Source organism: Ranitomeya variabilis, chromosome 2 (genome assembly GCF_051348905.1).
Source record: "Ranitomeya variabilis isolate aRanVar5 chromosome 2, aRanVar5.hap1, whole genome shotgun sequence".
In the NCBI taxonomy this organism is placed as follows: Eukaryota; Metazoa; Chordata; class Amphibia; order Anura; family Dendrobatidae; genus Ranitomeya; species Ranitomeya variabilis.
The window spans coordinates 202,440,663-202,454,650 of NC_135233.1; positions in this window are offsets into that span (position 1 = coordinate 202,440,663).

Below are 13,988 nucleotides of genomic sequence, written 5' to 3' on the forward strand. Positions count from 1 at the left end.
AAACGAAACTACAGCTGTGAACTGGAACAAAATGCAAAAACAAACGAGGACTAAAGTCCAACTTAGCTGGGAGTTGTCTAGCAGCAGGAACATGCACAGAAAGGCTTCTGATTACAATGTTGACCGGCATGGAAGTGACAGAGGAGCAAGGCTAAATAGCGACTCCCACATCCTGATGGAAACAGGTGAACAGAGGGGATGATGAACACCAGTTCAATTCCACCAGTGGCCACCGGGGGAGCCCAAAATCCAATTTCACAACAATACTCCTTCCATTTCAATATTATCTATTGCACAGTGCTCCTTGGGATGTTTAAAGTTTCGGAAATCTGTATCCAAATCCGGCTTTAAACTTCTCCACAACAGTATCACGGACCTGCCTGTTGTGTTCCTTGGTCTTCATGATGCTCTCTGTGCTTCAAACAGAGCCCTGAGACTATCACAGAGCAGGTGCATTTATACGGAGACTTGAGTACACACAGGTGGATTATATTTATCATCATTAGGCATTTAGGACAACATTGGATCATTCAGAGATCCACAATGAAATTCTGGAGTGAGTTTGCTGCACTGAAAGTAAAGGGTCCAAATAATATTGCACGCCCCACTTTTCAGTGTTTGAATTTCCACAAAAAATTAAAATAACCAATACATTTCATTCAACTTCACAATTGTGTTCCACTTGTTGTTGATTCTTCACCAAAAATTTAACTTTGGTATCTTTATGTTTGAAACATGATATGTGGGAAAAGGTTGAAAACTTCCAGGGAGCCGAATACTTTTGCAAGGAACTGTATATATATATATATACTGTATATATATGACACACATATATATATATATCTTTATATTTCATAGAGAAATGGCAGAATAGCAGATAATTCATTTATCAGCTTCTGCAAAATCATTGCAGAAGCTGACAGGATAGGAGATGGTTTACATACAGTAAACAATTGCAGAACAGTTAGATTTATATATGCCAGTGTCTAATACTGTTAGTAGTATGTGTGTGTAAAATTTGGGACATGTATGTATTTATTAAAAAAATGTTTTCTCGGAAATAAATGGTATCGGACCCTGATGCAATTTTCAAAACCAGCAGAGGGAAAGCCAGCAACTGGGGGGCGGATGTTTATAGCCAGGGAAGGGGGTAATACCCATGGAGTTTCCCAGGATATCAATATAAGCTCACAGCTGGATAATAATAAGCCTTTACTGGCTAAATAAAATGGGGGATCCTCCAAAAAATGAAGTGGGGTTGCCCCATAATTAATAACCAGCAAAGGCTACGCAGACAGCTGAGGGCTGATATTAATAGCCTAGGAAGGGACCATATTATTGGCCCCCCTGGCGAAAAGCATTAGCACTCAGCCACCCCAGAAAAGGTGCATCTGTAAGATGCACCAATTCTGGCACCTAGCCTCGCTCTTCCGCACTTGCCCTGTAGCGGTGGGTGTAATAAGGGATTAATGTCACCTTTGTATTGTAAGTTGACATTAAGCCGGCTTTCCATTACTAATCCTATAGTTTGTAAAGGGTTAAATAAACACACACATGCAGAATAAAGTATTTTAATGAAATAAAACACTAAACACTGACCATTTTATTGTTACTGGTTATCTATGCAAAGCCCTCGATCTCCTGTAAAAAAGAAAAAATAACAAACCAACTATATACCCATGCATGTCCGGTGTACAGTCAGTCCAACCCTGTAATCCATATCTGGGGTATATAGAGATTTCAACCTGGAGTGCTGCTAATGTGATCAGCCCGGCTGTAAACTACTGGGAAATGAATGAAATACTGGGAGTAAACTATGGGGGAATGAATGAAATGCTGGAGTGGAGCTTCACTGACTAGTGGTGACGTCACTGAAGCTGCGCTCCCTCACAGCATGAACTCAGATGAACTCTTGAGCGTGGGAAAATGCCAGCTGATTTGCCCATGCTCAAGAGTTCATATGAGTTCATGCTGTGAGAGAGCGCAGACTGTTGTGAATTCTGCTTTTGGGCTCCCTCCGGTGGTTGTAGGTGGTAATGCAGTTGCCCCTGAGTTGCAGTCCTGGTCAGGTGTATCTGCTGATTGCAGTTCTGACTGGGGTATTTAGGCGTGCAGGATTCATTAGTCCTTGCCAGTTGTCCATGGTTGTTGGGAGGTTTTGGTCCTGGTTTGGTTCCTTCTGCCTTCTGCCAAATCAGCAAAGATAAGTGTCTGGTTTTGTTTCTGTGGCACACATGCTGTGTGCTTAATAATTCTGTGCTATTCAGTGTTTTTTGTCCAGCTTAGATTGTGTCAGTATTTTCTCAGTCTTGTTGGATTCTCTGGAGTGGCCTATATACATTCCATGTCTTTAGTTAGATTGTGGAACTTTTTGTATTATCTGCTGTGGATATTTTTGGAAGGGTTTTAATACTGACCGCTTAGTATTCTGTCCTATCTTTCCCTATTTAGCTAGAGTGGCCTCTTTTGCTGAATCCTGTTTTCTGCCTGCGTGTGTCTTTCCTCTCCTACTCATAGTCAATATTCGTGGGGGGCTGCCTATCCTTTGGGGTTCTGCTCTGAGGCAAGGTAGTATTCCTATTTCTATCTATAGGGGTATTTAGTCCTCCGGCTGTGTCGAGGTGTCTAGGGTTTGTTAGGCACACCCCACGGCTACTTCTAGTTGCGGTGTTAGTTCAGGTTTTGCGGTCAGTACAGTTTCCACCTACTCCAGAGAAAGTTCATGCGGCTCCAAAGTCACCGGATCATAACAGTACAACTGGCCCACTGCCCATTGTTCTTGGAGGTTTTGCATCTCTGTCTGGTTCCTCCTGCCCTGCTGCCAAATCAGCAAAGATAAGTGTCTGGTTTTTGTTTCTACAGCACACATGCTGTGTGCTTTACAATTCAGTGCTATTCATGTTTTTGGATATTTTCAGTCAAGTTGGATTCTCAGGAGAAGCAGATATACATTCCATGTCTTTAGTTAGATGTGGAATTTTTGTATTATCTGCTGTGGATATTTTTAGGGTTTTAATACTGACCGCTTAGTATTCTGTCCTATCCTTTCCTATTTAGCTAGCGTGGCCTTGTTTGCTAAATCCTGATTTCTGCCTGTGTTTGTCTTTTCCTCTAATACTTACAGTCAATATTTGTGGGGGGGCTGCCTATCCTTTGGGGTTCTGCTCTGAGGCAAGATAGAATTCCCATTTCCATCTATAGGGGTATTTAGTCCTCCGGCTGTGTCGAGGTGTCTAGGATGTGTTAGGTACACCCCACGGCTACTTCTAGTTGCGGTGTCAGTTTAGGGTTTGCGGTCAGTACAGGTTCCACCTACTCCTGAAAAAGTCCCATGCGGCTCCAAGGTCACCAGATCATAACAGTACAACTGGCCCACAATTAGTTAAATGCATCTCAGAAGAAGGGAAGAAAGGTGTTGAGCCATTTTTTTCTGTAGCCTGCTTTGTCTTTTCTTCCCTCTTTTTCTCTGGGTGACTGAGGAGTCTTGTGCTAGCATGGATGTTCAGGGATTAGCTTCTCGTGTAGACCAGCTTACTGCTAGGGTACAGAGTATTTCTGATTATTTTGTTCAGACTCCAGTTTTAGAGCTTAAGATTCCTACTCCTGATTTGTTTTTTGGTTACAGGTCCAAATTTTTGAGTTTTAAAAACAACTGTAAACTGTTTTTTGCTTTGAGACCTCGATCCTCTGGGGATTCTATTCAGCAGGTTAAAATCATCATTTCCCTGCTGCATGGTGATCCACAGGATTGGGCATTTTCCCTGGAATCTGGGAATCCGGCATTGCTTAATGTAGATTCCTTTTTTCAGGCTTTAGGACTATTATATGATGAACCTAATTCTGTGGATCAAGCGGCGAAGACCTTGTTGGCCCTATCTCAGGGTCAAGAGGTGGCAGAATTGTATTGTCAGAAATTTTGAAAATGGTCTGTGTTGACTAAATGGAATGATGATGCTTTGGCTGCAATTTTCAGAAAGGGTCTTTCTGAATCCGTTAAAGATGTTATGGTGGGGTTTCCCACGCCTGTCGGTCTGAGTGATTCTATGTCTTTGGCCAATCAGATTGATCGGCACTTGCGGTAGCGCAGAACTGTGCGCGCTGTGGCGTTGTCCTCAGAGCAGAGTCCTGAGCCAATGCAGTGTGATAGGATTCTGTCTAGGACAGAACGACAAGTACTCAGACATCAGAATAGGTTGTGTTATTATTGTGGCGACGCTTCTCATGTCATTTCAGTCTGCCCTAAATGGACAAAGAGGATCGCTAGTTCAATTACCATCAGTACTGTACAACCTAAATTTATGTTATCGGTGTCCTTGATCTGCTCATTGTCATCATTTTCTGTCTTGGCGTTTGTGGATTCAGGCGCCGCTTTGAACTTAATGGACCTTGAGTTTGCCAGGCATTGTGGTTTCCCCTTGCAGCCCTTACAGAACCTTATTCCTTTAAGGGGCATTGATGCTACACCTTTGGCTAAAAATAAGTCACAGTTTTGGACACAGGTGACCATGCGCATGGCGCCAGCCCATCAGGAAGATTGTCGATTTCTGGTATTGCATAATTTACATGATGCTATCATGTTGGGTTTTCCATGGTTGCAGGTACATAATCCTGTGTTGGATTGGAAGTCTATGTCTGTGACTAGTTGGGGTTGTCAGGGGGTTCATAATGATGTTCCTTTAATGTCCATCTCCTCTTCTTCCTTTTCCGAAATTCCAGAGTTTTTGTCTGATTTTCAGTCCAGTCCAGTTCTCTTCCACTGCACAGGGACTGTGATTGTGCTATTCCAGGCTGTAAGTTTCCTAAGGGCCGTCTCTTCAACCTGTCTGTGCCTGAACATGCCGCTATGCGGAGTTATGTTAAGGAGTCTTTGGAGAAAGGGCATATTCGGCCATCTTCTTCACCGATGGTAGCATGTTATGACCTGGTGGTTACGGAGCGGTACTGAGATGACCTGGTGGATAAAACCAATCATGGACAAGCTCAGAGGAGGTGGCAGCTCCACTGACAGAAATCACTGATATGACCTAGTGATTACGGAGCAGCACTGAAATGACCTGGTGGGTAAAACAAATAATGTACAAGCTCTGAGGAGGTGGTAGCTTTACTGACCGCAATCCCTACTCCTAACACCAACACTAGAAATAGCCGTGGAACGTTCCTATCTCTGCCTAGACACCTCTTCACAGCCTAAGAACTAGCTACCCCTGAAGATGGAAACGGAAAACTATCTCGCCTCAGAGAAACCCCCAAAGGAAGGATAGCCCCCCACAAATATTGACGGTGAGTGAAGAGGGAAATGACAAACTCAGAAATGAAACTAGATTTTAGCAAAGGAGGCCAATACTATCTAAATAGACAGAGATAGAAAAGGCTACTGTGCGGTCAGTATAAAAACTAAATGTCCACGCAGAGTTTACAAAAATAACCTCCACACCGACTCACGGTGTGGAGGGGCAAATCTGCAACCCCAGAGCTTCCAACTAGCCGGAATATTTCATAATGACAAGCTGGACAAAAGAGACATAACTTAAACTGAACAGAAGGTCAAAAGCAGGGAAACACCCAAAAACTAGCAGAACTTATCTTAAGCTGAAATGGACTGGCCAACAGAGAACTTCCAGGAAAGGACAGAATCCAAAGGAAGAAACATTGACAGCTGGCATCAACTACAGCCAAAAGCCCAGTTAAATAACAAGGCCAGGGAACCGATTAGTGAAAGCAGCTGCTAAGTTCCACTTGAAACCACCAGAGGGAGCCCAAGAGCAGAACTCCCAAAAATACCATTCGCAACCACAGGATGGAGCTCAAGAACGGAATTCAAAACAGTACCCCCCCCTTGAGGAGGGGTCACCGAACCCTCACCGGAGCCCCCAGGCCGATCGGGACAAGCCAAATGAAAAGCACGTACCAAATCGGCAGCATGGACATCGGAGACAAAAACCCAAGAGTTATCCTCCTGGCCATAACCCTTCCACTTGACCAGATACTGAAGTTTCCGCCTTGAAAGACGAGAATCCAAAATCTTCTCAACCACATATTCCAGCTCCCCCTCAACCAACACTGGAGCAGGAGGGTCAACGGAGGGAACCATGGGCACCACATATCTCCGCAACTAAGATCTATGGAACACATTATGAATGGAAAACGAAGCTGGAAGGGCCAAATGAAAAGACACCGGATTGATAATTTCCAAAATCCTATAAGGACCAATAAAACGAGGTTTGAACTTAGGGGAAGAGACCTTCATAGGAACATGACGAGAAGACAACCAGACCAAATCCCCAACCCGAAGCCGGGGACCAACGCACCGACGGCGGTTAGCAAAATGTTGAGCCTTTTCCTGAGACAATGTTAAATTGTCCACCACATGAGTCCAAATCCGCTGCAACCTGTCCACCACAGAATCTACCCCAGGACAGTCCGAAGGCTCAACCTGCCCTGAAGAAAAGCGAGGATGAAAACCGAAATTACAAAAAAAAGGCGAAACCAAGGTACCCGAACTAGCCCGATTATTAAGGGCAAACTCGGCCAACGGCAAGAAGGTAACCCAATCATCCTCATCAGCCGACACAAAGCATCTCAAATAGGTTTCCAAGGTCTGATTGGTTCGCTCCGTCTGTCCATTTGTCTGAGGGTGAAACGCCGAAGAAAAAGACAAATTAATGCCCATTCTATTACAAAAGGAATGCCAAAACCTAGAAACAAACTGGGTACCTCTGTCAGACACAATATTCTCCGGAATACCATGCAAACGAACCACATGCTGGAAAAACAAAGGAACCAAATCAGAGGAGGAAGGCAACTTAGGCAAAGGTACCAAATGGACCATTTTAGAAAACCGGTCACAAACCACCCAGATGACAGACATCTTCTGAGAAACAGGAAGATCAGAAATAAAATCCATGGAAATATGCTTCCAAGGCCTCTCAGGGATAGGCAAAGGCAAAAGCAACCCACTAGCACGAGAACAGCAGGGCTTAGCCCGGGCACAGATCCCACATGACTGCACGAAGGAACGCACATCCCGTGACAAAGAAGGCCACCAAAAGGACCTGGCAACCAAATCTCTGGTACCAAAGATCCCAGGATGACCAGCCAACACCGAACAATGAACCTCAGAAATCACCTTACTAGTCCATCCATCAGGAACAAATAATTTCCCCACAGGACAGCGGTCGGGTCTATCAGCCTGAAACTTCTGAAGCACCCGCCGCAAATCAGGGGAGATAGCAGAAAGAATCACCCCCTCCTTGAGAATACCAGTCGGCTCACGGACTCCAGGAGAATCAGGCAAAAAACTCCTAGACAGGGCATCAGCCTTCACATTCTTAGATCTCGGAAGATATGAGACCACAAAATCAAAACGGGAGAAAAACAAAGACCACCGAGCCTGTCTAGGATTCAACAGCTTGGCCGACTCAAGGTAGATCAGATTCTTATGATCGGTCAAGACCACAACACGATGCTTGGCTCCCTCAAGCCAATGTCGCCACTCCTCGAATGCCCACTTCATAGCCAACAACTCCCGATTGCCGACATCATAATTACGCTCAGCAGGTGAAAACTTTCTGGAGAAGAAAGCACTTGGCTTCAACACAGAGCCATCAGAACTTCTCTGAGACAGAACAGCTCCTGCCCCAATCTCAGAAGCGTCAACCTCAACCTGAAAAGGGAGAGAAACATCTGGCTGATGCAACACAGGGGCAGAAGTAAAACGACGCTTAAGCTCCTGAAAGGCCTCCACAGCCGCAGAGGACCAATTCACCACATCTGCACCTTTCCTGGTAAAATCGGTCAGAGGTTTAACCACAGTAGAAAAATTAGCAATGAAGCGGCGATAAAAATTAGCAAAGTCCAAAAATTTCTGAAGGCTCTTCACAGATGTGGATTGAGTCCAATCATAAATAGCCTGGAACTTAACAGGGTCCATTTCAATAGCCGAGGGAGAAAAAATGAACCCCAGAAAAGAAACCTTCTGAACTCCGAAAAGGCACTTAGACCCCTTCACAAACAGTGTATTAGCACGAAGAATCTGGAATACCATCCTGACCTGCTTCACATGAGACTCCCAATCATCGGAAAAAAACAAAATATCATCCAAATATACAATCATAAATTTATCCAGATACTCCCGGAAAATATCATGCATAAAGGACTGAAACACAGATGGAGCATTAGAGAGCCCGAAAGGCATCACAAGATATTCAAAATGGCCTTCGGGCGTATTAAATGCTGTTTTCCATTCATCACCCTGTTTGATGCGGACCAGATTATACGCCCCTCGAAGGTCAATCTTGGTAAACCAGCTAGCCCCTTTAATCCGAGCAAACAAATCAGAGAGCAAAGGCAAAGGGTACTGGAATTTGACCGTGATCTTATTGAGAAGGCTATAATCTATACAGGGCCTCAAGGAGCCATCCTTCTTGGCAACAAAAAAGAACCCTGCTCCCAACGGTGACTAAGATGGGCGAACATGCCCCTTCTCCAAGGACTCCTTTACATAAGTCCGCATAGCGGCATGCTCTGGCACAGACAGATTGAAAAGTCGACCCTTAGGGAACTAACAGCCAGGAATCAAATTAATGGCGCAATCACAGTCCCTATGAGGAGGCAGAGGACTGGATTTAGGCTCCTCAAATATATCCTGGAAATCCGACAAAAACTCATGAACTTCAGAAGAAGGGGACGAGGAAATTGACATCAGAGGAATGTCACTATGTATCCCCTGACAACCCCAACTAGTCACAGACATAGATTTCCAATCCAGCACTGGATTATGTACCTGTAACCATGGAAACCCCAGCACAACCACATCATGCAAATTATGCAACACCAAAAAGCGAATATTTTCCTGATGTGCTGGAGCCATGTTCATGGCTAACTGTGTCCAGTACTGAGGTTTATTCTTGGCCAATGGCGTAGCATCAATCCCCCTCAAGGGAATAGGATTCTGCAAAGGCTCCAAGGAAAAACCACAGCGCTTGGCAAATTCTTGGTCCATTAAGTTCAGGGCAGCGCCAGAGTCCACAAATGCCATTACAGAAAAGGACGACAATGAGAAAATCAGGGTAATAGACAAGAGAAATTTAGGCGGTACAGTACTGATGGTAACCGACCTAGCAACCTTCTTAGTTCGCTTCGGGTAGTCAGAGATAGCATGAGTAGCGTCACCACAGTAAAAACACAGCCCATTCTGACGTCTGAACTCCTGCCGTTCTGCTCTCGTCAAAACTCTATCACATTGCATAGGCTCAGAACTCTGCCCAGAGGACACCGCCATATGGTGCATAACCTTGCGTTCACGTAGGCGCCGATCAATCTGAATGGCCAGAGACATTGATTCGTTCAAACCAGCAGGCGTGGGAAACCCCACCATAACATCTTTAAGAGCTTCAGAAAGACCCTTTCTGAAAATAGCAGCCAGGGCATCCTCATTCCATTTTGTAAGCACAGACCACTTTCTAAATTTCTGACAATATATCTCTGCCGCTTCCTGACCCTGACACAGAGCCAGCAAAATTTTTTCTGCCTGATCCACAGAATTGGGTTCGTCATAAAGCAATCCAAGTGCTTGAAAAAATGAATCTACATTGAGCAATGCAGGATTTCCCGGCTCAAGGGAGAATGCCCAATCCTGCGGGTCGCCATGCAGCAGAGAAATAACAATCTTCACCTGCTGAATGGGGTCACCAGAGGAACGGGGTCTCAGAGCAAAGAACAATCTGTAATTATTTTTAAAGTTCAGAAACCTAGATCTATCCCCAGAAAACAAATCAGGGATAGGAATTCTAGGCTCAGAAACAGGAGTTTGAACAACATAATCTTGGATACTCTGTACCCTTGCAGCGAGATGATCAAGACGCGCAGACAGACCCTGAACCTCCATATCAGCACCAAGCTCCTGCACCATCCAAAAATCAAGGGGAAAAAAAAAGACGAAACAAGCAACAACAAAAAAATGACTCAGAACTTTCTCTTCCCTCTTTTGAGATGCATTTAACACATTGTGGGCCAGCTGTACTGTTATGACCTGGTGGTTACGGAGCGGTACTGAGATGACCTGGTGGATAAAACCAATCATGGACAAGCTCAGAGGAGGTGGCAGCTCCACTGACAGAAATCACTGATATGACCTAGTGATTACGGAGCAGCACTGAAATGACCTGGTGGGTAAAACAAATAATGTACAAGCTCTGAGGAGGTGGTAGCTTTACTGACCGCAATCCCTACTCCTAACACCAACACTAGAAATAGCCGTGGAGCATTCCTATCTCTGCCTAGACGCCTCTTCACAGCCTAAGAACTAGCTACCCCTGAAGATGCAAACGGAAAACTATCTCGCCTCAGAGAAACTCCCAAAGGAAGGATAGCCCCCCACAAATATTGACGGTGAGTGAAGAGGGAAATGACAAACTCAGAAATGAAACTAGATTTTAGCAAAGGAGGCCAATACTATCTAAATAGACAGAGATAGAAAAGGCTACTGTGCGGTCAGTATAAAAACTAAATGTCCACGCAGAGTTTACAAAAATAACCTCCACACCGACTCACGGTGTGGAGGGGCAAATCTGCAACCCCAGAGCTTCCAACTAGCTGGACAAAAGAGACATAACTTAAACTGAACAGAAGGTCAAAAGCAGGGAAACACCCAAAAACTAGCAGAACTTATCTTAAGCTGAAATGGACTGGCCAACAGAGAACTTCCAGGAAAGGACAGAATCCACAGGAAGAAACATTGATAGCTGGCATCAACTACAGCCAAAAGCCCAGTTAAATAACAAGGCCAGGGAACCGATTAGTGAAAGCAGCTGCTAAGTTCCACTTGAAACCACCAGAGGGAGCCCAAGAGCAGAACTCCCAAAAATACCATTCGCAACCACAGGATGGAGCCCAAGAACGGAATTCACAACAGGAGCGGGATTTTGTTTTGTTGCTAAGAAGGATGGCTCCTTGAGACCGTGTATTGATTATCGCCTCTTGAATAAGATCACGGTCAAGTTTCAATACCCTTTACCTTTGCTTTCCGATTTGTTTGCTAGGATTAAGGGGGCTAGTTGGTTTACAAAGATTGACCTTCGGGGGGCGTATAATCTTGTTCGTATTAAGCAGGGTGATGAATGGAAAACTGCGTTCAATACGCCCGAAGGCCATTTTGAATACCTTGTGATGCCGTTCGGGCTCACTAATGCTCCATCTGTTTTTCAATCTTTCATGCATGATATCTTCCGGACTTATATTGATAAATTCTTGATTGTATATTTGGACGATATTTTGATTTTTTCTGATGATTGGGAGTCTCATGTGGAACAGGTCAGGATGGTATTTCAGAACATTCGTGACACTGCTTTGTTTGTGAAGGGGTCTAAGTGTCTCTTTGGGGTGCAGAAGGTTTCTTTTTTGGGTTTTATTTTTTCTCCTTCATCTATTGAGATGGATCCGGTTAAGGTTCAGGCCATTCATGATTGAATTCAACCCCCGTCCGTAAAGAGCCTTCAGAAATTTTGGGGTTTTGCAAATTTTTATCGCCGTTTCATTGCTAACTTTTCCAGCGTGGTTAAACCCTTGACCGATTTGACGAAAAAAGGCGCTGATGTGGCGAATTGGTCCTCTGCGGCTATTTCTGCCTTTCAGGAGCTTAAACATCGATTTACTTCTGCTCCGGTATTGCGCCAACTGGATGTTTCCCTTCCATTTCAGGTTGAGATTGACGCTTCTGAGATTGGCGCAGGGGCCGTTTTGTCCCAGAGGGATCATGTTGGTTCCTTGACGAAACCGTGTGCATTCTTTTCCCGTAAATTTTCGCCTGCTGAACGCAATTATGATGTCGGCAATCGGGAGTTGTTGGCTATGAAGTGGGCATTTGAGGAGTGGCGACATTGGCTTGAGGGAGCTAAGCACCGTATTGTGGTCTTGACCGATCATAAGAATTTGATTTGCTTCGAGTCTGCCAAGCGGCTGAATCCTAGACAGGCTCGATGGTCCTTGTTTTTTTCCCGTTTTGATTTTGTGGTCTCGTATCTCCCGGGTTCCAAGAATATTAAGGCTGATGCCCTTTGTAGGAGTTTTTTGCCTGATTCTCCTGAGGTCCTTGAACCGGTCGGCATTTTGAAAGAAGGGGTGGTTCTTTCTGCTATTTCCCCTGATTTACGACGGGTTCTTCAGGAATTTCAGGCTGACAGACCTGATCGTTGTCCAGTGGGGAAACTGTTTGTTCCTGACAGATGGACTAGTAGAGTGATTTCTGAGGTGCACTGTTCTGTGTTGGCTGGTCATCCTGGTATTTTTGGTACCAGAGACTTGGTTGGTAGGTCCTTTTGGTGGCCTTCTTTATCACGTGATGTGCGTTCTTTTGTGCAGTCCTGTGGGACTTGTGCGCGGGCCAAGCCTTGTTGTTCCCGTGCTAGTGGGTTGCTTTTGCCATTGCCGGTCCCTGAGAGGCCCTGGACGCATATTCCTATGGATTTTATTTCTGATCTTCCGGTTTCCCAGAGGATGTCAGTTATCTGGGTTGTTTGTGACCGGTTTTTTAAGATGGTTCATTTGGTGCCTTTGCCTAAATTGCCTTCCTCTTCAGATTTAGTTTCGTTGTTTTTTCAGCATGTTGTTCGTTTGCATGGTATTCCGGAGAATATTGTGTCTGACAGAGGTTCCCAGTTTGTTTCTAGGTTTTGGCGGGCCTTTTGTGCTAGGCTGGGCATTGATTTATCTTTTTCCTCTGCATTTCATCCTCAGACAAATGGCCAAACCGAGCGAACTAATCAGACCTTGGAGACTTATTTGAGATGCTTTGTGTCTGCTGATCAGGATGATTGGGTGGCCTTTTTGCCATTGGCCGAGTTTGCCCTTAATAATCGGGCTAGTTCGGCTACTTTGGTTTCGCCTTTTTTTTGTAATTTTGGTTTTCATCCTCGTTTTTCTTCTGGGCAGGTTGAGCCTTCTGACTGTCCTGGTGTGGATTCGGTGGTTGACAGGTTGCAGCAGATTTGGGCTCATGTGGTGGACAATTTGGTGTTGTCTCAGGAGGAGGCTCAACGTTTTGCTAACCGTCGTCGGTGTGTTGGTTCCCGGCTTCAGGTTGGGGATCTGGTCTGGTTGTCTTCCCGTCATGTTCCTATGAAGGTTTCTTCTCCTAAGTTTAAGCCTCGGTTTATTGGTGCTTATAGGATTTCTGGGATTATTAATCTGGTGTCCTTTCGATTGGCACTTCCGGCCTCTTTTGCTATCTATAATGTCTTCCATAGATCTTTATTGCGGAAATATGGGGTACCCGTTGTTCCCTCTGTTGATCCTCCGGCCCCTGTGTTGGTTGATGGGGAGTTGGAGTATGTGGTTGAGAAGATTTTGGATTCTCGTTTTTCGAGGCGGAGACTTCAGTATCTTGTCAAATGGAAGGGTTATGGCCAGGAGGATAATTCTTGGGTTTTTGCCTCTGATGTCCATGCTGCTGATTTGGTTCATGCTTTTCATCTGGCTCGTCCTGATCGGCCTGGGGGCTCTGGTGAGGGTTCGGTGACCCCTCCTCAAGGGGGGGGGGTACTGTTGTGAATTCTGCTTTTGGGCTCCCTCCGGTGGTTGTAGGTGGTAATGCAGTTGCCCCTGAGTTGCAGTCCTGGTCAGGTGTATCTGCTGATTGCAGTTCTGACTGGGGTATTTAGGCGTGCAGGATTCATTAGTCCTTGCCAGTTGTCCATGGTTGTTGGGAGGTTTTGGTCCTGGTTTGGTTCCTTCTGCCTTCTGCCAAATCAGCAAAGATAAGTGTCTGGTTTTGTTTCTGTGGCACACATGCTGTGTGCTTAATAATTCTGTGCTATTCAGTGTTTTTTGTCCAGCTTAGATTGTGTCAGTATTTTCTCAGTCTTGTTGGATTCTCTGGAGTGGCAGATATACATTCCATGTCTTTAGTTAGATTGTGGAACTTTTTGTATTATCTGCTGTGGATATTTTTGGAAGGGTTTTAATACTGACCGCTTAGTATTCTGTCCTATCTT